Source organism: Anabrus simplex, chromosome 11 (assembly GCF_040414725.1).
Source record: "Anabrus simplex isolate iqAnaSimp1 chromosome 11, ASM4041472v1, whole genome shotgun sequence".
Taxonomy (NCBI): Eukaryota; Metazoa; Arthropoda; class Insecta; order Orthoptera; family Tettigoniidae; genus Anabrus; species Anabrus simplex.
Window position 1 is genome coordinate 105,896,406 of NC_090275.1, and position 23,511 is coordinate 105,919,916.

The following is a 23,511-nucleotide window of genomic DNA, read 5'->3' on the forward strand; positions in this document are numbered from 1 at the left end:
GACGTGCACGGACCGCGGTCTTATCATGGACTGATCACCTCCTTCCACCTTTCTCTGCTCTTATAGAATCCAGGAACCCACGCGACTCGCTGGGAAGTCCCGGGAAACAACTTGAGATTGGCATGTGGCCTCGAAACATTTTCTCACGGCAGTCGGCCTCCCACGTAGTTATTTATCCGATTATATATTAATAGACTTTGAGGTATCTATGGCTTCGGAAAATTCTGGCACCGATTCCCATCCTATTACTTTCCTGTAAAACCTTCAAATATAGGAATTATGACTCCATTTCCATAGCGTGGTGAGCCTGTCTGTTCCCGCTGAAAATCTCTGTTAAGATGGCAGGTCTCTCCCCCAGATAAAATCCCATCTCTCTTTCTTTCTTCCTCACATATTCTTTCTTCGTCGCACATGACCACGCCTTGCCTCGGGAATCCCCTTCTCGATTCCCGCGCTCTGTATAGCATCACGCCCTCACAGTTAGCGTCCTATTGCGCATTATTTTATCAGCGTTAAATATCCACTCTTATAACTAACAGAATGGTACATTTAACACAATCCTCGAGGACGTTGCATGTGATTTTTTTTTTCGGCAGTATAGTTCAGAATATAAAACATCTGATTAATGTAACTGGATCAACTTTTATTGCCTTAATCATTTCTTTATACAGTGTAGTAATATTAATAACAAGAGATATCAAACTACAACAATATCATAGAACTAACATTATCTGAGCTAAATCATTAAAAAATGTTTGTACCCTTAACAATTAATTGAGTTTATATATATTATAGATATTTGTATAATACTTTTGAAATACTGAATAACAAATTTTTAATGAATAACAATACATATTTTGGCAGTGGTTTTGCTTTGTAAAATTTGTAAGCGCAATTTCAATCATCTCCTAAGCCCACTCTTAACTCTACAGATTCTTCTATAACATCTTCACATCATGACATACTCTTGTCAGTTCGGTGGGCGATAGGTGTTAGAAACAAAATTGAACTGAAACAATTAGTTGCATGTTGTGTCTCTCAGATATATACAGCTCAGTAAGATGGTTGGCCTAAAGTAACAGATGCTTCAGTTCTGACTCCCGATGTGTTGGCAACCTCTCTGGTCTACCTGCGGAGCGAGGCGGTTAACTCTTACAAAAGGCAAATGATGCAGGTTCATATTAGAAGCAAATGAGCCTTTGCATCACTCACTAGAAGGAGTAAAGCAATGTGCAAGAGGAGATGGGCATTTGTCGATCTCGCGGCTTCTCTCACAGAAAACTAGCTGTAGTATCCAATCGTTGGCAGGACAGCCACATATGCTTGTGCAAAGTTATCTCATTCCCCAGCTACTTTCCACCAATATTGAGCCAAGCTGTTTTACTCGGGACACAGCAGTAACCCCACCTATCAGAGATGAGTGGGAGCAGAAGAGACAAGAGCACATCACAACAGTGGTCAATGTAATGTCATTGTTGATCAGATTTATGAGTTTTCGATAGTGCAGGCCTACATGACTCCCTCTTCTCTTGTTCTTCAAGCGATCGTTCCTTCACTATTTTTTTCTCATTTTTTAATAATCATCTTCACAATTTTCCTTGTTGATATGGGCTGATGACATTGAGGTTTTAAACCTTAAGACAACCGTGACAAAAACCATCGCCAGTTAACACAACTGAACAATATTTCCATGTTAGCAGTGCTCAGCGTTGATATGGACTAAGCAAGAAAAGTCCCCATTAATTAATTCTATTTTCAAGTCAGTACAATAAAACTGTGTAAGACATAAATGATCAGAAATTGTACTCTCTATAACTTTTGTTATGTAGTCCTTCTCGATACGACCAATAACAAGGGTGTACTGCATTTTTCCCTGACTTTACATACCGATTTTCATTAATTTCTGTTCACCCATTTTCTCGTGGTTCAGCATTGATATGGACTTAGCAACAAAAATCTAAATTCATGATTATGTCTGTTATCATAGCCACTACGATAAAAATGTTTAAGACATAAATGATCAGAAATTTAATCCTATATAACCTTAGTTATGCAGTATTTATCGAAAGGCCCAAGGAGAATAAAATTTTAGGCCTTTCACTAAACTTCCTTTTCACTCAGTGTGAATAAAATCATTTACAGTCAAGATTGTAGTGCCGCAATCCAGACTTTAGAAACGCATTTTCATTAGATTCTCTTCAGCCATTTTCTCAAGATTCATGTACATACAGACAGAGATGACGGAAAATTAAAAAGCGCATTTCTTTGTTACTGTGGACACAACCAGTACAAAAATACCATTCTTTTTCAATTCTGAGCAATGTATAGACACAACTCTTATTTTATATACATAAAATGGTACAAGACAGTAACAAAACTGCACTTCATTCCATTACTACAGGCCTTCTTCTGTAGAGTACATCGTCCCACTGCACACGAAAAGCTGACAGGTTGCCGGTATATTGGGTGTTTGGAGTGAAAATCTACTTCTCCAAAGCACCTGCTATTTTAATAACCTGGATGTATCCCAAACATGGTATACATAAAAAGATAGGCTCATTCAGAAAAGTACCTTTAATTTCTGCCTTTCTTTCCAACTCCTTCAAAAATTATTTGTAACCGAAGCAGAACACTGCTGTTGTAACATAAATGAGGAGGTATGGGATATACTGTAAGAGGCCTGTTCAAAAAATATTCAAACTTTTGAAAATACAGTCAAATTTTGATATCTTGAAGTGGCTGCAGAGACTGAAAATACTTTTGAGTTATCAAAAATTCAAGATAAAGGAAAATGTGTTCCTCCTTCAGCTGCACCATCATTTACTGTACTTCCTAATACTGATCATTTATTCTATATCTTCAATTTTAATATTATTGTTACACGTCAGCCCCGTGGTAGCTCCTTTAGGTATTTCCAGGAAGGGGCTGGTAACTCAGATGATCTGGAATCTCCCAGCCAGCCTTCCCGTGTATTGTTCTCGGCGGCCGGCTTACCTGCGAGTTTCTCTGAGATTCAACGGAAATGTTCTGCCTCCAGTGACATCACGAAATTTCTTGATCAAATTACGAAAGCTATAAGAGGGGAGACGAGCCCCGGAGAGTCAGTCAGAGTTGGACTCCGTGTGGGAGTCAGTGCTAGAGTGAGCGACAGTTGGGCTCCGAGGTGGAGCCAGTGTGACACTCAGTGAGTTGGGGTTCAGAGGCTGGGCTGAGGGCGACAGAGGTGTTGGCTATCGCTAGTGTCCCACCGAGATCGGAACCAGGAGATGTGGTGTCAGAGTGTCCAGAGAGTAGCTGCATGGGAGACGGCGTATGGGACAGAAGACTATGTACTGCCTTAGAAAACTGTGTATGTGTGTGTGTACTTCTGTGGATTGAGGACTGCCGTGAATCAGCGATTAAAGCAGTTATCGTGAGTGTGAGGATAATTGGACGTGTGTTGTGAGTATTGTCCTGCTGTTGGATACTGTTGAGCTGTTGCTGATTGTTGTTCACTTTATGTGATTGTGTGAAGTACTGGACTATCATTGGAGTTTGAACCAACGAACAGTCGTCGTGTGTTGTACAGATATAGGTAGTGACACTGTGTTCAAATCCAGCTATCTATGCACAGCCACTGTATGAGTTGATTGACTGGACTTGGGGAAGTGAAAGTGAATCTTAGGAATCCGCAAGTAGACGAGCGGGCTAGACCTCCTACGGTGTGTACAGAAGAGAGATTTGTAAATAGACTGTAATTAGTGTGGCCATTCATAACTGGTTAGAACTGTAGTCGTAACAACGTTTCTGTAGGTGAACCTGCAAAAGGATCATTACCAAAATTGTTTTATCAAAAAACATTTTGAGAAGGAGGAGTTGGACGGCCCCGCGCGGTCCGCTCCTCCAGTGAGGCTCCCTTGACGGGTGAGACTCCTGCCGAGCCCGCTGTTGCAAGCTCAGGCGAGTCCCGTATGTACTCTGTGAGCGGCGGCTCCATCTGTCGCCGACAGCGGGAGTGTCGCGGTCCGCGTCTCCTTCGATGCAGACGTTTGGCATTGGGTACCTACCTCCCTCGCTCAGTGGAGCTCAGGGGACCCGTCGTGGCTTCGGCCCGACGGGCAGGTTTTAAATGAACGCAACGCCCATGCTCGAAACACTTCTTAGCTCTGTGACGAGAAACCCATGAAGATGATTGTTTCTCCTCCACTCACCGTGGAGAGAACGATCGAAAAATGAAAAAAAAAAAAAGAAACCTCAATGGTGGATCACTCGGCTCGTGGGTCAATGAAGAACACAGCAAATTGCGCGTCGACATGTGAACTGCAGGATACATGAACACCGACATTTCGAACGCACATTGTGGTCCATGGATTCCGTTCCCGGACCACACCTGGCTGAGGGTCGGTTGCTAAAAATGAACGTGACATTGCGTTCGAAGGGTGGAAGCGTCGCGGTTCTTGCAGCCACAGCCGCCGCCGCATCTCCTGTAAAGAGCTTCACCCTGGTGGAGCTGGACCGGTCGACACCGCCACTGAGATTGTGTGTGTGTGAGACGGGAGGGTTGGTCCGCGCAGCGTCTTTGTGGCTGCTGGCGCCAGTTCACGGCCCTTGCCCCACGACCGAACATTCTGTGCGATATGCACAAACCAAACACGACCTCAGAGCAGGCGAAACTACCCGCTGAATTGTTTAAATGTGTGTGCGCATTTATTATGCCATCCTGAAATAAATTAGAGTTTTGAAACAGATGGAGTTTTATATTTGTAACATTATTAAATTAGATATCGTATTAAAAGTCTATCTTTTCAAAAGTAGCAGATAATGGTACTGTATGATGGTGAATGGGATGAAAAGTCAAGCTGTAAGTTTCACCAAGAGAAGTCCACTCAGTTTTAATTACTGTGCTCATGGGGTGATGGCACCTCATGGGGAACACTAAGTAACTAGGTGTTAATATAAGGAATGACCTTCTCCAGAGTAATCATATTAATGAGGTTGTTAAGAAAGGTTATAAATCTCTTTACATGGTTATGACAGTATTTAGGAGTTATAGTAATGACATAAAGGAGAGGGTGTATAAGTCTCTGGTAAGACCCCAACTAGAGTATGGTTCCAGTGTATGGAACCCTCACCAGGATTACTTGATACAAGAACTGGAAACGACCCAAAGGAAAGCACCACCATTTGTTCTGGGTGATTTCTGACAAGGAAGTAGTGTTACAAAACTTTTGCAAACTTTAAGCTGGGAGGACTTGTCAGTAACGAGATGGGATACTCGACTATGGGGTATATATCATATTTAATGATTTTCATTCTGTGCTGATATAGACAATACATTAAAGAAAATTAGGGAAAGATGCTCCCCACTTCACTTCAATATCCAGGTAGAAATATTAATTTCATATTGTTCTACCTGTATATTGAAGTGTTAATTAGGTGGAGCATCTTCCTCAATTTTCTTTAATGTCTGTGGTATGTTTCAAGCTGTCAGTGGAGAGATGGCGTGGAATGGCATTAGCAGACGAATAAGTTGAGCGGAGCTTTTAAAAGTAGGAAAGATCATATTATGAAAATAAAGTTGAAATTCAAGAGGATAAATTGGAACAAATATTCATTTATAGGACGAGGAGTAAGGGACTGGAATAAATTAAAGGAAATGTTCGATAAATGCCCAAGTTCTTTGTAAACATTTAAGAAACGGCAAGGTAAACAACTGACAGGGAATCTGCCATCCGGAAGATAGCCCTAAATGCAGCTCACTGACTAACTGATTGATTGGTTGATTGACTGATTGATTGATTAATTGACAACTGCTACAAATGCCGCTACAAATGCAAGGGTCTAGTGTGGACTGTGGATCCCGGTATCTGCAACATAAAGCAGGAACAATATTTTAACTGATCTGTGAGAGTAAATGTCTTTGTATCAGTTGACAGCCAACGCACTGAACGAGAGAATAAGAAGAAGATATACATACATTTCTCCACTACGCAGAAAAGCGTAGAATCAAGGATATATTTTTGGGCTTAGAAGACGAGAGAGCGAGTACAGATTGTTTGGTTGTTCCCCTCTTAGTAGCCTCTTACATTGTGGAGGGGAGATAAAGTTTTCTGATAAATGAAAAGAAATTTGTACCATCATGATCCAAGTCAAACAATATGGCAGTAGATCCAACACACAACATTCCCATGCCACGTCACAAAATACCCCCACCTATTAAGATCTACATCCAACCTGAGGAAGACGATGACTGAAGACTTAGTATAGATTGATGGCGAACACTGGTTGCCGCGTTACCATGGTGTTGGTTTTCTATCCACGCAAAATTGATGACGCTAATTCCAGTTAGACCCCAGCCCAAAAAAAAAAAACATTAGAATTCGCAAACTAACAGCTGCTAAACAATAACACTATGCAGCACCACTTACCAGAAACCACCAAGACTTAAAATTTACACAGTATTTTCCAAGTTTAGATTTTTTTAACAGGCTTTGTACACCTCTAACAATGGTCCTGATGTTTCATGTAATTTATTACACTGCAAAACTGTCTTAACACACACACTACAATGTGAACACTATCTGGTAGTACTTTCATGTAATACAACTCCTGTTTACAGATGGCCGTAGCCTCAACAATTTCCAATTACCTTGCTGTCTACAATACAACACTTATTCAGACTTATCACCTATGTTCTCTCAATATACCTACTCTATATAAATACATATTTTACAAGAATTTTAGAAAAAACATGTAAATTAACTAAGCAAATGCCAGGGGTACAAAATAAATCGTGAACCCACCATTTCTCCCATCCATAGTACTAAAAACTACAGTACATGCTGTAGAATTAATTATAATATTGTGTGAATTGGTAAGTTAATTGTTTGTTAGTACATTAGAAATGTTTTTAGTTTTTACAAATAAAATATTTATTAATTCAACTTCATTCTGTTGGGTTTAAGTAACTATAGTTAATTTGATTATATCTCTATTACAGTATATAAAACCAAAGCCACAAGGCTAACTGACTAACTCACTGACATAAGTGTTTAGCCACTTCCACATGAGCTAGAAACTTGAAATTTGGCAACCTACGGAAAAATTCCAGAGAGTTCAAAATTTAAAATTTTACCCTCTCCAACACCCCCCCTCCCCAACAATGGACGCTATATTGCAGTGACCTAGAAAATTAAAATTTGGGAAACTTCTAGCTCTTAGCCTGTAACCGATGAAGAAATTGCAATATGTTCAAATATTTAATAATTTATGCCTGAAAAATATCAAAATATTGTGCCAAATTTAATGATAGTCCAGACCATCGTTTCAAGGTATTTTGAGGCTAAATGGCAATAGCTATGAACAAACGGATTGCATTTTCCGTTCCCAAAATGAAGAGCTCTACAACTTTGGTCCTATGACTTTTTGTCGTATCTCGACTCCTTCAACCTTAGATTGAGCACCATTTTCTGATTTTGTCTCAATTTTGTTTCTTTTCCATTTATTATTTCACTGCTTGAAACACTTGCAAGACAGGTAGAACAACGAAAGCTAGCAGGCCCCTTGCCACATCCATTGGCCATACATAAACTGACTTCCATTATTCTAGCTGCCATGAACGTATGGGAAAACAGAAGGAATAGGTTGAAACATTACTGGAAAATCTACCTAAGTTCCTAAAGTAATCTAAGGTGTAGCCAATGGAGATAAGACAAAACATCAAAAATGAAAATTACAGAACATTTCGTGGTTGAAACACTTGCCAAATTTCAAGACTGTACCTGTCTGCTAGGTTGGAAGAATAATTTTTCAACTTGTGAAAAACGTACGAAATTTGGCCTTGATCGAAACATTTACCTCTATGTATGTTATAAATAGGCAAGATACGAGAAAATTTCTTAGGGCCAAGAATGTAGGCCTCTAAATGGGCCATCTGATGACGCAATCTGTTTGTCGATACGACCTTATGCTGGGGGAGAATGTCACTAATTTCCTTAAGACTGCAGTTCTGCAAAGTAATTTTAATTGTAATTTTTCCGATTACTTGTATAAAAAGTAATTTGTAAATGGGCAAAATACTTCTCAGGTAACTGTAATTCAGCACAACTACGACTTTCTTGTAGTCTTCACATCACTGATATATATACAGTGTGGTTGGAAATGACGTGAACAGGCTATATGAGCGTTAGAGGGTTGGTCATCCAGACAAATACTGTAATTGGAAAAAAAATATTCAATATCCCGCATGCCGAGAAATGAGCATCAAACACTAACACACCGTGGGTTTCAGCCAATGCCACGGTAGCGCGCTTGCTATGGGCCGAGCCTATCAGCAGGGAGGTCCTGGTTCACGTCCCTTCCTTGGAGAAGTTTATTCCTTCTACTGGCGCTCTCAAACTGGTCATAAGCCACATGCAGATTTAGCAACACCACTTTGCAAAGCCCATCTGAAGTCTCCTGCAAAGCGATCTGACCGGCTAACTTCAGCAGCTACTAATATGGCAAGGGCGTGAGATATCAACGTAATGTTTTCAAATGACCAACGCTCTAACACTCATATACTCAATTCACCTAGTTTCTGAGCACCCTGTATAATTATAGACCTTGGTGCTCTTTTCCAGTTAGTGTCATGATCTTCCCCATAAGGGACATTATCCTGGTACAACTTTGATTTTCCCTAAACTCAAACATAATCTGTACCCTTGGCAAAAGCTTCAATAATGAGACAGGAGAAATAATTTATTATATCATTAGAATCTTATGAAGTTTTCAATACTTAAAGATATAAATATTCAAGTAATCAAACCTCTTTTGTATCCCTTTCCTAATACTGTTCATTACAATCATGTTACCAAATGTCTTTAGGTTCAGGCTCTGTTCTGACAGAACACGATAGAACAGTTCACTTCTGAGGAATGTGGGCAAAGTCTTTGACCTGTGCTTTGTCACCTTCACATGGCATAAAAGCAGAATACTCTCATATCTATAATTCTAAACACACTATACTCAATCAACATACTACTTTCTTGCAGAATTCCACAATATAACCTTTAAGATTTCTGATCTGTCGAACACAAGGCACAAATGAAATATAAATAACAGAATTCTATTAATAAACTGCTTTTCTTTTCAGATATGTACTATTGTTTCATTAATTTGTAACTTGTGTTCGGCAGACAAGGAAACTTAAAGGCTATATTAACCAAATCGACAGTGGAAATCATGGCTTCCATTTTTATTAAGTTGATTACACCATGCCAGGTCTAAGAATAAAATCAGAACAAATTTCTTCAACTGCTTTCCCCTGTTCAATTGTTAAGTTGTGATATTATCAATACACAACAAAGCCAAGTAAATGAGGCTTGTTTTTTTCTGAGGAACCCTGCAAGAAGGAAGTTGTTTGTAAATATATCACTCTCCTTGAAATAGAAGCCTCTTAAAATGAAGCCTTGGGTTAAAGTTAGGGAAATATCCAAACTTTTGTAGTTCCACCCGCTGTACTGATGACAATGTCAAACAATGGAAGAATACAAACAAGTAATTTGGATAGGAGGAAAACAGTATATAAATGTAACTAACCTGGATGACACAGATGTATAGCCACAACAAAAAATTTTTTTTGCTAGTTGCTTTACGTCGCACCGACACAGGTAGGTTTTATGGCGACGATGTGAGAGGAAAGGCCTAGGTGTTGGAAAGAAGCGGCCGTGGCCTTAATTAAGGTACAGCCCCAGCATTTGCCTGGTGTGGAAACAGGAAACCACAGAAAACCATCTTCAGGGCTGCCGACAGTGGGATTCGAACCAACTATCTTTCGGATGCAAGCTCACAGCCGCGCGCATCTAACCGCACGGCCAACTCGCCCGATACGCACAAAAAAGAACGAGCACATGGTATTGTGAAAGTTCCTTACAGGTACACTCTTCTCAAAAACAAATGAACCTACAGATATAATGTTAGTTGTAGGTATCCACAGAGTTTGCATCTACATTGGACGTGAATTATGTTTTGATATGTTGTTAATGTTTGGGTCATCAGTCTGTCGAGTGGTTTTTGATGCTCTCCGTGCCATCCTATCCTGTGGTAAGATTTTCATTTCTACATTACTACATCCTACATCTACTGTAATCTGTCTGACATATTCATACCTTGGTCTGCCACTGCCATTCTTACCAACCACACTTCCCTCAAAAACCAACTGAACAAGTTCTGGGTGTCTTAAGATGTGTCCTATCAATCTATCCCTTCTTCTGGTCAAAATTTGCCAAGTCGTTCTCCTCTCAACAATTCAATTCAATACTCTTCATTTATGATTCGATCTAACAACTGAAATGAAAAGCTTCCATACTTTTTCCTTCTGAGCTAGTTATTATTCATGCCTCACTTCCATACAATGCCGCTCCAGACAGAGGTCTTTAAGAACATCTCGCCAATTCCTATATTAATGTTCAAAGTCAGCAAATATTTTTTTAATTTTTTCACTATTTACTTTAACGTCACTCAGGCACAGATAGATCTTATGGAGACAATTGAATACGAAAGGACTAGGAGTGGGAAGGAAACTACTGTGACCTTAAGATACAGCCCAGAATTTGCCTGGTGTTGAAATGGGAACACAGAAGACCATCTTCAGGGCTGCCGACGGTGGGGTTCAAACCCACTGATAGCTACGTGACCAAACTTGCTCAGTCAAACAATAATGAAAATTACGTCTGATAAACCATTACATGTGAGGAACATATAATACCACGTTCTAAATTTGTTTTATGTGTGGCTACACATCCATACTAAAACAAGGCACAGATAATCCAAAAGCATGCTTAATATGAACTAGAATTTGTAAAAAATCAACAACATTCTCCAGCTAAACAGTATACCTGATTAAGTGCTTGCTTCTTAAGTTGAAGGTTGGCATAGGCAATTAATATTTGGAGATACGAGACATGTGTCAGTAGATTTCCTGGCATATTAAGTCATATACAGATATACAGAACACATTACAGGATAAACTCAATGACAGGTTAGCGTGGTGACATGGAGCAATAGAAAAAGGAGACAAGGACAAACATAAATGATGACAATCGCCACATCTTTATACACTGCTATCTCTAGGCTCTATGATGAACCCCAAACAGTTACGAAATGACTGTGAGATCCCTGCCAACGAGGGAACTATACAGGTTCATCGGAAGGCTTTCCAAATAAGCTTATATGGTATCCAGGTTTTTTTTAAAAAAGGCTAGGCATAGACGGTTTCTCTCTCTCTCTGTTTCTACACAAATAGATGGGCTGTATGAATAGCATCAGTCAGTGGCGTGTGGTGAACACATTCGTTACCCCAGCTGCAAAAATGTTTTTTAAATGTAAGCAATCATAGCCCCCACTACACTCTGTAATGTCAACATTACCATTTTATAATGCTGCATTTTTCGTGGAAAGGTCTACCTGAGAAAGGTCTTACAAGAATATTTTCAACCACACACTCGCACATATTTCCAAATTGATATTCACGGCAGTGACGACACCATCATAACTTAATCTATAGCAGATTTTAAACAATGTACTTACAGTTTCACCCGGTGACTTTTCATGATAGTACAGTCATGGTTTTCACAAAAATACATTGGGACTACTTGTTTTTAACTTAAAAAGCCTAACCTAAACTCAATCAGCAAAATTTAACTGGTACTTTACCATCGCCGCAGTTTTATAGTTTCACTTGCTTACTGAGTGTATGCACATCAACAACAAACAAGGGAAAATATTCGTCACGACATTTAACCTTAACGCAAAACCTTCACCTATAACCCAAGAGGAAAACTACAAAAATTCACTATATACCACCATCGCAGACAACCAAATACATAATTATTTTACTTTCGTGCTTAACTCAGTGTTCATACTGGGCAACCTAAATATTTTTCTGTGGCTATCGGTAAACATATTCTACACGTGCCATCAATAAGTTGCTCGAAAAAACTTTATACATTCCGAAATCTGAAAATAAAATATATTGTTCTGTATTACAATTGATTTCATAAACTGGCTCTATTTTTATTAGCAAGATGATGTTCAAATTGGCTATACTGTCAACATGTTTGATATTTTTCTTGTAGCCTCTAGCATGTGGTGCTGAACACTTTGAGTGTCAAGTATTAAAACTAACATGCCTTACCTAAGCTATAAACTGCTGCCGGGATGGGCCCACAGCCCCGCCCCGCTCTGCTCCCAGGACAAGGAAGCTTCAAGTGCTTGCGTCATCCAAGCAACTTAAATTCCGCTGGGGTTGTTCTCTTTCATGCCGGCAAGGAAACCCAGCTCGCTGGAGAAGCTGAACTGCGGTAGTGTGAGCGGATTGTCGAGACAGCTGTACTTGCCTTGGCTTAGATGTTCGCAGTTTTTTAAACTTTATAAAAAGCGTTCTAAGGAATAATAAGAAAATGTTAAAATAAAGTTATTTACCCCAGCAGCGATATTGCATATGTTATATATATTAAAGAACCCCCTTGTCCAGTTAAAAATACATTAAAAATTCAAACACAAATAGATATTCATGTAATGTTATGATCCTTATCATATATCACCTGAAAGTCCATATGTATTGTGTGGTTTTTCAATTTTCAAATGCTGATGTTGTGTAACTACTTTGTAAGCTTCATATTACAAACATCCTTCATTGATCTATTATTATACCGTACTTCCAAGTAGTGTTGACTCCATTTGTCCCTGCTTTTCTGATGTAATGATTGCCAAGGCATACCTAAATGGGAAAAAAAAAACATCTGTAATAAAAGATTAGCCTGCGAGGTACAAACTGACTCAACACTACTCGGAAGTACGGTATAATAATAGATGAAGGATGTTTATAATATGAAGCTCAAGTAATAGCTACACACCATCAGTATTGTAGTCCGGCTCCATGGCTAAATGGTTAGCGTGCTGGCCTTTGGTCACAGGGGTCCCGGGTTCGATTCCCGGCAGGGTCGGGAATTTTAACCATCATTGGTTAATTTCACTGGCACTGGGGCTGGGTGTATGTGTCGTCTTCATCATCATTTCATCCTCATCACGACGCGCAGGTCACCTACGGGTGTCAAATCGAAAGACCTGCATCTGGCGAGCCGAACATGTCCTCGGACACTCCCGGCACTAAAAGCCATACGCCATTTCATCAGTATTGTAAAATGGAAAAATAACACAATACATATGAACGATGATATTTATACAATAAGGATCATGACCCAGCATGAATGACTATTCATGTTTGAATTTTTCATATACAGTAGAACCTTGATTATACGTTCCCAGAAACTACGTTTTCCCATATTATTCACTCAAATTACGTTGTAAAAATAGTGCATTATCCGTTCCTCGAAGAACGATTTCCCGGATCAACCATCCAGTCCCATCAACACTAAATCCTCGCTCACACGTTTTTCAAGAAACTGTATCTCACAAAAGAACGGCTACGGCATACTTACGGATCTTCATGTTAGTGCCCCGTCATTGGGGTAATTTGAGGAAGTACTGTACCGTACTGGAAAAGCGATCGGCGGTGAACTTGCATAAGGACCATTTTATCATCGCATTTGGGTGGTATTGTTTAGATAATCCTTGGAAATCGTAAAGCAGAGTGTGTCCACAGCAATTGGAAGGAGACAGAGCGCATTTAGACAGATCTACTTGACGATGGAACAAGTTTTGTCAAATGTTCGTACTTGCAAAAGCGTCTACATTATGTCCAAGGTTACGTGTTCATTCTTTTTTACTTTTTTCGAGTGTATCGCCGAACAGGTTTTCGAAACTTCCCTCAGGGCACTGTATAGTCACTGGGCTTTCAGGCAGGAATCGAAACTACTCCTTCTTAAGTAATACAAATTTAGTATTTTTATATTATCGTATACGATTAATTTATCGAGACCATTGGGATTGCCTATTACTGTTTTGGTCCTAATATAAGACTGGGAATTTCAGGATTTTGTGTTAAAATGTTATAAAAAATGCAGTCATTTTATTTGCGCGTGTTACATTTAAAAACGGTATCATTTCACAGAGCCTCCGTGGCTCAGACGGCAGCGCGTCGGCCTCTCACCACTGGATACCGTGGTTCAAATCCCGGTCATTCCATGTGAGATTTGTGCTGGACAAAGCGGAGGCGGGACAGGTTTTTCTCCGGGTACTCCGTTTTTCCCTGTCATCTTTCATTCCAGCAACACTCTCCATTCTCATTTCATAGCATCTATCATTCAGTAATATATCACTTTGGGATTGGCGACCCCATCGTAATAATAGCCTATATATGATTCATTCATTACATCCCTGACCCGGTCAATGACTGGAAAACAGGTTGTAGGTTTTCATTTTTCATCATTTCAAACTCGTATCGACTTGTACAGCGAGCGTGCTTTCCAGCCGAGTCAAGGTCGCGAATAGCCGTAATTTTGGAAGTGTTAACGATATTTTTTCTCCTTCCACTTTGATTGTGATTAGTGACGGGCAGAATTGAGAACTTGAGGATTGATACTTACATTCGAAACCATATTCTCGAGTTCAACATAACCTTTAAAAGTCGATGTAGGCCTAATTTATGCAGTACAAGATTTCTATAAACTGACTACGAACAGTATACCAGTGACCAATTTCCAATGTAAGATTTAAAAAAGGGATTTTGCATCATGTTGGGCGCTTTTGTATCTAATGTGCTTTATTTTATTAGATTAGAGAATTTAAAACTACTTGTGGTTGATTGATGTTTGGCTTGACATTACGGGTATTAGATTTTTCAAAGAGTTTGGCTGATCAAAGTTGCTGAACTGAAAGAAGTTTTCAGAGGAAACTGATGAAGTTTTCCCGGTAAAACTGAATGTAAAGTTTCGAGATTTTTAAGTCACGTACTGGTAATTAAGGTTTGAAGCCAGCCCTGCGGTCTAACTTGCCTGCCTCTCACCCACAGGGCCCGGGTTCGATTCCCGGCCAGGTCAGGCATTTTTACCTGGATATGAGGGCTGGTTCCAGGTTCACTCATTCTAAGATTACCTTTAATTGAGGAGCAATTTAATGGTGAGATGGCGACCCCGGTTTAGAGAGCCAGGAATAACGGCCAAGAGGATTCGTCACACTGACCATGCGTCTGACATAATGAACGTATTGGACGGTAGTTGACACATTCACCAACCTCACCTTTGCCTTTCCAGATAGGGACCGTAGTGCTGATCAACCAAATTGCAGGTATGCTACCATCATGGAAAATTCTGTTAAACAGCTTCATCAGAATCTCAGCTTCATGCTGTCCAAGTATCTTTCAGGCCTCAGATGGCATATTAGCAACTACCAGACGATAAGAAATCCCAAACAACAAGGGCCAATGGTCTGACACAAAACTGAGTCCCTTCAAGAGGTTCTCTGTTAAACATTCCTGACCTGTTTTTCTTTCATCACTAGCCAGGAAGTGCATAGATCAATAAAGATAAGCTGTAAAGTAAACAATGGTGTATTTGGCAACGGTTCATTGGAAGTAACTACGCTGACGTGATGGCTGCCGATGGAACATCCTAGTAAACAAAAGACAAGTAGTGTGCTGCAGGTAGATGCATACACTTGCAGGGGGAGGATCTAGGTATTAATGTTGTGGGTCACTCAGTGAACTTATGCCCCAGCATCACTTAAATCTAATAGCAGTTGAAGGGATATGTTGTTCAATAATAATAATAATAATAATAATAATAATAATAATAATTATAATAATAATAATAATTTGTGTAAGTTCGTGGTCTCCTCTACCAAATCTCACAAACCTCTTTCACAGGAAAAACTACTAGCAGACTCAAAAGGTACTGGGAAAGAAAGCGAGCATCCAAAAAGAACTAGTCAAAAGCGCTGCCTATTGGGCTTAAAACACTAATGATAATAATAACAATTCTTTCACTCCAAATGCTTTTATGTAACATCCCAATGTTAATATTCTGGTCTGAAAATGGTCTTATAAGCCAGTAAATCCACTGAAAAGGTTCTCCCACACTGAAGCTCCAACTGAACTGAGATCGAATCCTACAACAAGCACCCAATTAGCCAGCTTGAAAAATTGGTATATTGTTATTTACAAGACGTTCATCACGGAAACAGTAGAGACAAAAGTAAGAAGCCCGAGATGGAAAACTGGAATATTAACTGTATAAAAACACTAAAATATGAAAAAGTTCCTGTTCATGAGCGGGAAGGGAATTAGCTAAAACATTCTGTTTTATATTGATATGGCTGTCATTTATGCTGCACTCCACAAACAGAGAGAAAAGTTTTATTTAGAGATGGAAATTTTCTTACTCAATGGTCTTGAAGTCTACAGCTAAAATCTTGAGAACTCATGGGCCCCTCGAGTCGAAGAGAACAATGGTGCAGCATTCTTTGTTGAAGCACAGGATTCTAGCTGTAGTAATGAATCATATTGTAGGTTAATGTGCAGAACATCTCCAGTTAATATTATTATTTTATAATATTTTAATATAATTATTTTTTACGAGCTGTTTTATGTTGCACGGACACAGATAGTTCTTATGGTGATGATAGGATAGGAAAGGGCTAGGAGTGGGAAGGAAACGGCTATGGCCTTAATTTGCCCCAGCATTTGCCTGGTGTGTCAATGGGAAACCACGGAAAACTACCTTCAGGGCTGCCAACAGTGGGATTTGAACCCACTATCTCCCAAATGCAAGCTCACAGCTGTGCGCCCCTTACCGCACAACCAACTCGCTCGGTATTCAAAAAATTCCTTGTCTTTGGAGTACCATTTATTGGACCTTATATTCAAAATAACTACTTTTTTTACAAAACAAAATTAAATAGAACAAATTCTTAGCAAATGACCTAGATGTTAGTCCCCTTAAAACAGCAGCAGAACAAATTCTTGTCTAATAACTCTTCAAAAAAAAATTCAAGCTGAACTATAAAATTATAATTATTTATTCATGCAAAAGGAACGAAGTGCAACAGAACACAATTTAAGCCACAAACACGGCTTTCTTTCCAAATGGTGAATCTCACTCAATGTATTTTTGCTTTCAAAACTAATACAGGGGCTAAGTCATCTCCGTACAGGCCATGAAGGCCCAGGGAGGGGTGGAAGGTAAAAGCTTTCACAATCCATATCCTTGGCACTTGCTGGGGTAGAGTGGTTAGCTCTACGCCTGGCCTGCTTTAACCCCGGGAAGTAAACTGGCATTCTTTTCTTTTTTTTTTTCTTTTTTTTTTTTTTGGCATAAATTGAGTGAACTTTACAGCCATGCACACTTCTAGAAGTGGAAATATCATTTCTTAAATTCTTCAACTTCCTTACAGGGAATCGAACCCACGTCCTTCCGGGTGAACCGAGCACGCCTTTACGGCCTCGGCCAGGCAGTCCCTTTCAAAACTCACATACCGGGAACAAATATTACATTCTAGTTTATTTCCTGGAACTTCAGTGAAATACTGCCAGGTCCACAAACTCTTCTGGTACCATAGCCATAAATGTATGCTAACAATATCCCATATATTAAATTATGAGCAAAAGGACACAGTTCTTTCCCTACCATCATAAATCGAACACTCAGGCTCAAATGAAACAAATTCTTGTAGGTTGACTAGCATAAAGCAGACCTGTGCCTTCTTTCTTACCATTTGCATATCCGCCTCGGCTGTTTGCAGTGAACGGAAGGCCAACCTAACATGTCATTACTTTCAGTGTACCATGTGACATCAGGCGGGAGCTTAGACTTCTCGAAACACTGGCTCTCGTTTCCCATCCCTAATTTTGATAATGAATTCACAGTCACAAAGGAAATATGTTTTCAGTATGTTTCCTGAAATATCAGCACATATTTTATGCCTCCTGATACAAAAAGGGATCAGCTGAAAATTTATAATTCCCAAGTACAAATACGACTCAAAGGAAGGAATTTATTATCATAGAGACTATTTTTTTTTTTTTTTGCTATTTGCTTTACGTCGCACCGACACAGATATGTCTTATGGCGACGATAGGATGGGAAAGGCCTAGGAAGTGGAAGGAAGCGGCCGTGGCCTTAATTAAGGTACAGCCCCGGCATTTGCCTGGTGTGAAAATGGGAAACCACGGAAAACCATCTTCAGGGCTGCCGACAGTGGGACTCGAACCCACGATCTCCCGATTACTGGATACTGGCCGCACTTAAGCGACTGCAGCTATTGAGCTCGGTATAGAGACTATTACATGACTAGTTAATCCTCTCTGATGATAAAAGACTGTTCCTGGTTTTGGACTGAGTTTAAATGATAAAATTCCTTATCAATTTCCCTAAATGCTGCTGATCACTATCCTGACGCCCACCTCCGTACTGTAACGGTTAGCGCTAGCCGCTGCCACCTCAGCGGCCCGGGTTCAGTTCCTGGTACTGCCAGAGATTTAAGAATGGCAGTATGGCTGAAACATGGTTAAAATGGTACATGCAGTACATGCAGCTCACCTCTATTGGGGGTGTGCCTGAAAAGAGCTGCACCACCTCGGGATGAGGACACGAGTTTACTTTATCTGACTCGATGGCTAAATAGTTAGCAAGCTGGCATTTGGTCTTCCCTGCCGGGTCGGACACTTTAACTTTCATTGGTTAACCTTCCAACGGCTCAGTGTCTGGCTGTCTGTGCTGTCTTCATCATTAGAATTTATATGCGGTCGGCATATTTTGCATGTTTTTTAAAGAGTATTGTTGGGTATGTTCTAATATTTTTTTGCAATAGTTCACACGTAGGTGATATTTTAAAGTTCTTAAAGAAAGCTATTTCCATCTTCGACAGAGTTCCCTCTTACTATCACTGTAAACCACTATTCATTGAACTGTCTATCCTAACAGTAATCAATTTATATGTACGTAATCTTCTGATATATATAAAGAGTTAAGATGTCAGAACACCATACATAACAATGATACCAGGTCATCTTACCATTACTATCAAAGGGGTAAGAAGGGTCCACCTATTCAATACTATTAATTTGTATATTGTCTTATAAAACTGGGACTAATTTTGACTCCATATATACTGGGTCATCTTCAGCCACGCTCCAATGGAAGACATAAGAACACGTATACCCAATAATGATATAAACACTGATATGACACAATTTATGGTCTTAACTTAATTTAAACCTCTGGCAAGTAAAAGAACTCCTGCGGGACTAAATTCCGGCACCTCTGCGTCTCCGAAAACCGTAAAAGAGTAGTTAGTGGGATGTAAAGCAAATAACATTATTATTATTATTCTTCTTATTATTATTATTATTATTATTAATTTAAACCATTGATGAAATCTAACATAACTACACTTTAAACTAAATAACACATCAAAAATGTTGTGGTTGATGGCAAACTATTTTGTCGTTTCTACAACAGCTATTGTTTTTGAGTTGATTTGGGAGTTGGTATCCTTTCCTGTGTAGACGAGCAACTTGAATGATATTTATGTTTGTTCAATAGTAATATGGGTCAAGACTTATGTAGCTTTAAGGGGAATATTGGTACTTTGAATAGGTTTTTCCTTATTATCAATGTAGTGATCTATTGATTAATTTTTTTTGGAGGTAAATGTCTGGAAAAAAAAAAAAATTGAAGTAAATAATTGAGAATATAACGGAAGCAAGAAGATCAAGATAAGTATATAGGCCTATAGCTATATGAGACTCACCTCTATGTTGTTCGTAAGTTACATGCAGTTGGTATGGATACCAACACCAGACTGATTGTTGAGAGGGAGCAGGAGTATAGCGCTCACATCCCTCCTCCAATCCTTGCCATCCCAACATTTGCCTGGTGTGAAAGTGGGAAACCACAGAACACCATCTTCAGCGCTGCCGACAGTGGGGTTCGAATCCACTATCTCCCGGAAGCAAGTTCGCAGCTGCGCACCCCTAACCATACAGCCAACTCGCCCAGTCGTACAGAGTCTAACAGCCTGCCTGAATATTGACGGGAAGTGGCTGGGGAGTTAGATAACTTTCTTCTTTAGCATGCCATTCCTCTGGTTCATAAATTTTCTGATAATACCGGTATGTAACACACTGGTTCATCATAGCACTTGAACTATCCAATCCCTACTTTGAGGCACTGATTGGAATGAGCAGTGTTCATATTTAACGGAATAATGGCAGAGAAGTGTTTACGGCAGTCTGCGGCCTGGTCATTCCAGCTCTGGAACTTTGGACTGATTGATTGGCACCGTAGTACTGTTTGTTAAAAGTGATAAAATGTGCACTTTCTCATTTGATCGAGTATTTTATATGATAACATTGCTTTTAATCGTTACATTCCTACTGACGTGTTTGTAATGACCTATGTTGACTTCAGTTAGGAAAACCACAAAGTCAGTCTTTCTGAGAATCCCATAGCAAAGCACGGGTACATCAGCTAATACAAACTAATAGTATTGAATAGGTGGACCCTTCCTACCCTTTGATAGTGATTAATAGTCAATACGGACCATAATGAGATTCATAACTTATCATCTTACCATCTCGATGTGCTGTGGTGTAGGTTAAAGAAAACTCAGAAATGTCATATGGTGTTGAGTATAACCCCATACAATAAATTAGATCAATAATTCCGTCAGCTCCCATTAAGCATTTTCAAACGTATTTATAAATCATTGTTTGTAAATCCATGGTACACTATTGCCAAGTGTATTGAAGAGGACTGGAGCGGTCTGCACTGTGTGTATGTTGTGTACTCAACCCGAAGGCTTGATCCTCCACAGCTATGCCAACACCTGTCATACATGGCCTAGGCATCACTGAAGAGGTGTAGTAGGGAAATGAGGAGTGAGGTAATGTCTTCCATTGTATTTGCTTAAATATAATGCAGATCTAGTTACCGTATTTCACGGCATAATCGTCGCATCCTTTATTTTCAATACAAAAATCGGACTTTAAACCTTTAATTACATAATCGTCGCACGTCCAAATTTTGTTCACTAATCTGGTTAAAAGGTAAATGGAACTGCAACGTAAGTTGCACATGAATGCGCAATTTAAATAAGTGTATGGTTTATGGGCAATTTGGCAACACAGTCACGTTTGCGAACTGTTGCACAACGTATAAATAAATAATACCGGTATATGTACGACGCATGGCTTACCGGTAGACTATCGGCAGTTTGACAACGTGGTCGCGAGACAGTGTACTATTTATTCACCACCTACATGTTATGCTTACCGGTAGGCTATCGGCAGTGTGACAATGTGGTCGCGAGACAGTGTACTATTTATTCACCACCTACATATTATGCTTACCGGTAGGCTATCGGCAGTTTGACAATGTGGTCGCGAGACAGTGTACTATTTATTCACCACCTACATATTATGAGTTCCCATTTGAAATACGTAAGGCTGTAAGTTATCGCTTATCGGCAACGTCGCCAGGAAATACCGGCTAGGTAGGTTGAATGGACCTCGAACCAGCCCTCAGATACAGGTAAAATTCCCCGACCCGGCTGTGAATTGAACCCAAGGCCTCCGTGTAAGAGGCAAGCACGCTACCCCTACACCATGGGGCCGGCTCCTGTGTTATTGCGCACGAAGTGAAATCCAAGACGATAACGCAGATTTCCACGGAATTATTCAGCCGAATTATTTACGATGTCTCAGTTGTCATCGCTAGACTCTTATCTTACTACTACGTCATAAGTGTCCGGGCATGGGATGAAAACTTTTATCCAAGCAGTCAAGATAATTATTATCCAATGCTATTAAAGTTTTATTTTATAAACTAGTCAGTAATGTAATGTAAAATCATCAATAACTGGGAAGAAATATTAACCTAATTACCGTATGTTTAAAAGAAATTGAAAAAAATGAATGTTTGTTACTGACGTCTCGGAATACAGTCAACAGTAGATCTACACCGCGCTAGCTAGAGCTCCGGTTTGCGAGCTTTGCGCAAGCGCAGTAGTGTGTCGCAACCAACGAGCTAAACTGATACAATTGTTGCATGCTTCCTTGCTGCCTAACAGTATTGGCTGCTCTGGAATGGACAGATCACAGATGCATTTATTTGTTTCAGATTTACGTGATTACTGTAGACATGTGTGCGTGAGAATTTAAGTTTTTAATTTGTGTTTTGGGTGTTTGCAGAAATCATTTGTTTTAATAGTGAACAATTACGGAAAGTCATTTATATCGCAAAACATTAACGTGTGAAGCATTTATAAGCGATTATGGGTAAATATAGAAACTATTCTGCGGGCTTCAAGCTAAACGTAATTGCCTTCGCTGAACAGCACGGGAACAGAGCTGCAGAAAGAAAATTTTCTGTGAGTGAAAAGTTGGTGCGTGACTGGCGGAAAGTAAAAAACAAGCTAAAAAGCACAAACCCTTCTAGACGCGCGTTTAGAGGTCCTAAAATAGGGAAGTTTCCTATAATTGACGAAGAAGTGTTTAGGTACGTCAGTGAAATACGTAACAATGGCTGCAGTGTATACTAATTTTATCATTATTACATTTACATTTATATTACATAAATCACTTCAATATTCAATTTAACATTATTATAAAATCATATTACAATAAAATAACTTATAACATTATTCAACTGATGGCTAATTTAAAGCCAACACTTCTTTATAATTCTACAATAATTATAAATTCTATTCTAAAGCTTATCCCTTAAAATATATATGAAATGTTACAAATTAAGGGACAGGAGGTAGCGCGCAAACACAACATACCGGTAACTCAGTTTAAGGCGACTCGTGGGTGGATTAATGGGTTCATGCGATGACACAATCTGTCAGTGCGAAGGAGAACAACACTAAGCCAAAAGTTGCCTGCTGATTACACGGACAAGATTGTAAATTTTCACCGATTTGTCATACGTTTGCGCAAGGAAACTTCGTACTTGCTTTCTCAAATCGGTAATGCCGATCAGACTCCAATCTTTTTTGATATGCCTCGCAACAGCACTATTGCGCTAAAAGGATCACGGAGTGTATTAATGAAAACCAGCGGTAGTGAGAAATTGCATTGCACGGCAATGCTAGCCATTACAGCTGACGGGAGAAAGTTGCCGCCTTACATCATTTTCAAGAGGAAAACGATGCCTAAGAATATACAGTTTCCCCGTGGAATTCATGTACGAGTGCAACCAAAGGGTTGGATGGACGTAGAACTCATGCTGGACTGGATTAAAACTGTGTGGAATAGAAGACCTGGTGCACTACTAAAACAACCAGCTCTGCTTGTTTTAGATAGTTTCCGAGGTCACCTCGTGAACGAAGTGAAGCAAATTCTCACTACAAATAAGACACGACAGATAGTCATTCCTGGTGGCCTAACATCTGCTTTGCAGCCACTAGACCACTTACGTCGATTTTACGAGTGGATGATGAGCGGCGATCAGCAATTGACGCCCGCCGGAAATATCAGGCGTCCACCCTTGGACTTGTTATGCTCGTGGGTGAAGAAGAGTTGGGATCTTATACCACCTGAACTAGTCTCCAAGAGCTTCAAAAGGACTGGGATTTCGAATGCACTAGACG

At 39.7% G+C, this 23,511-nt stretch overlaps 1 non-coding gene across 1 annotated transcript; it reads left to right on the forward strand.

Annotated features, from left to right (window-relative positions):
- The first annotated feature begins 4,228 nt into the window (after positions 1-4,228).
- LOC136883588 (5.8S ribosomal RNA) lies at positions 4,229-4,383 on the forward strand. Its single transcript, XR_010861276.2, has one exon. It is a non-coding gene; the product is annotated as a 5.8S ribosomal RNA (ribosomal RNA).
- The last annotated feature ends 19,128 nt before the right edge of the window (positions 4,384-23,511 follow it).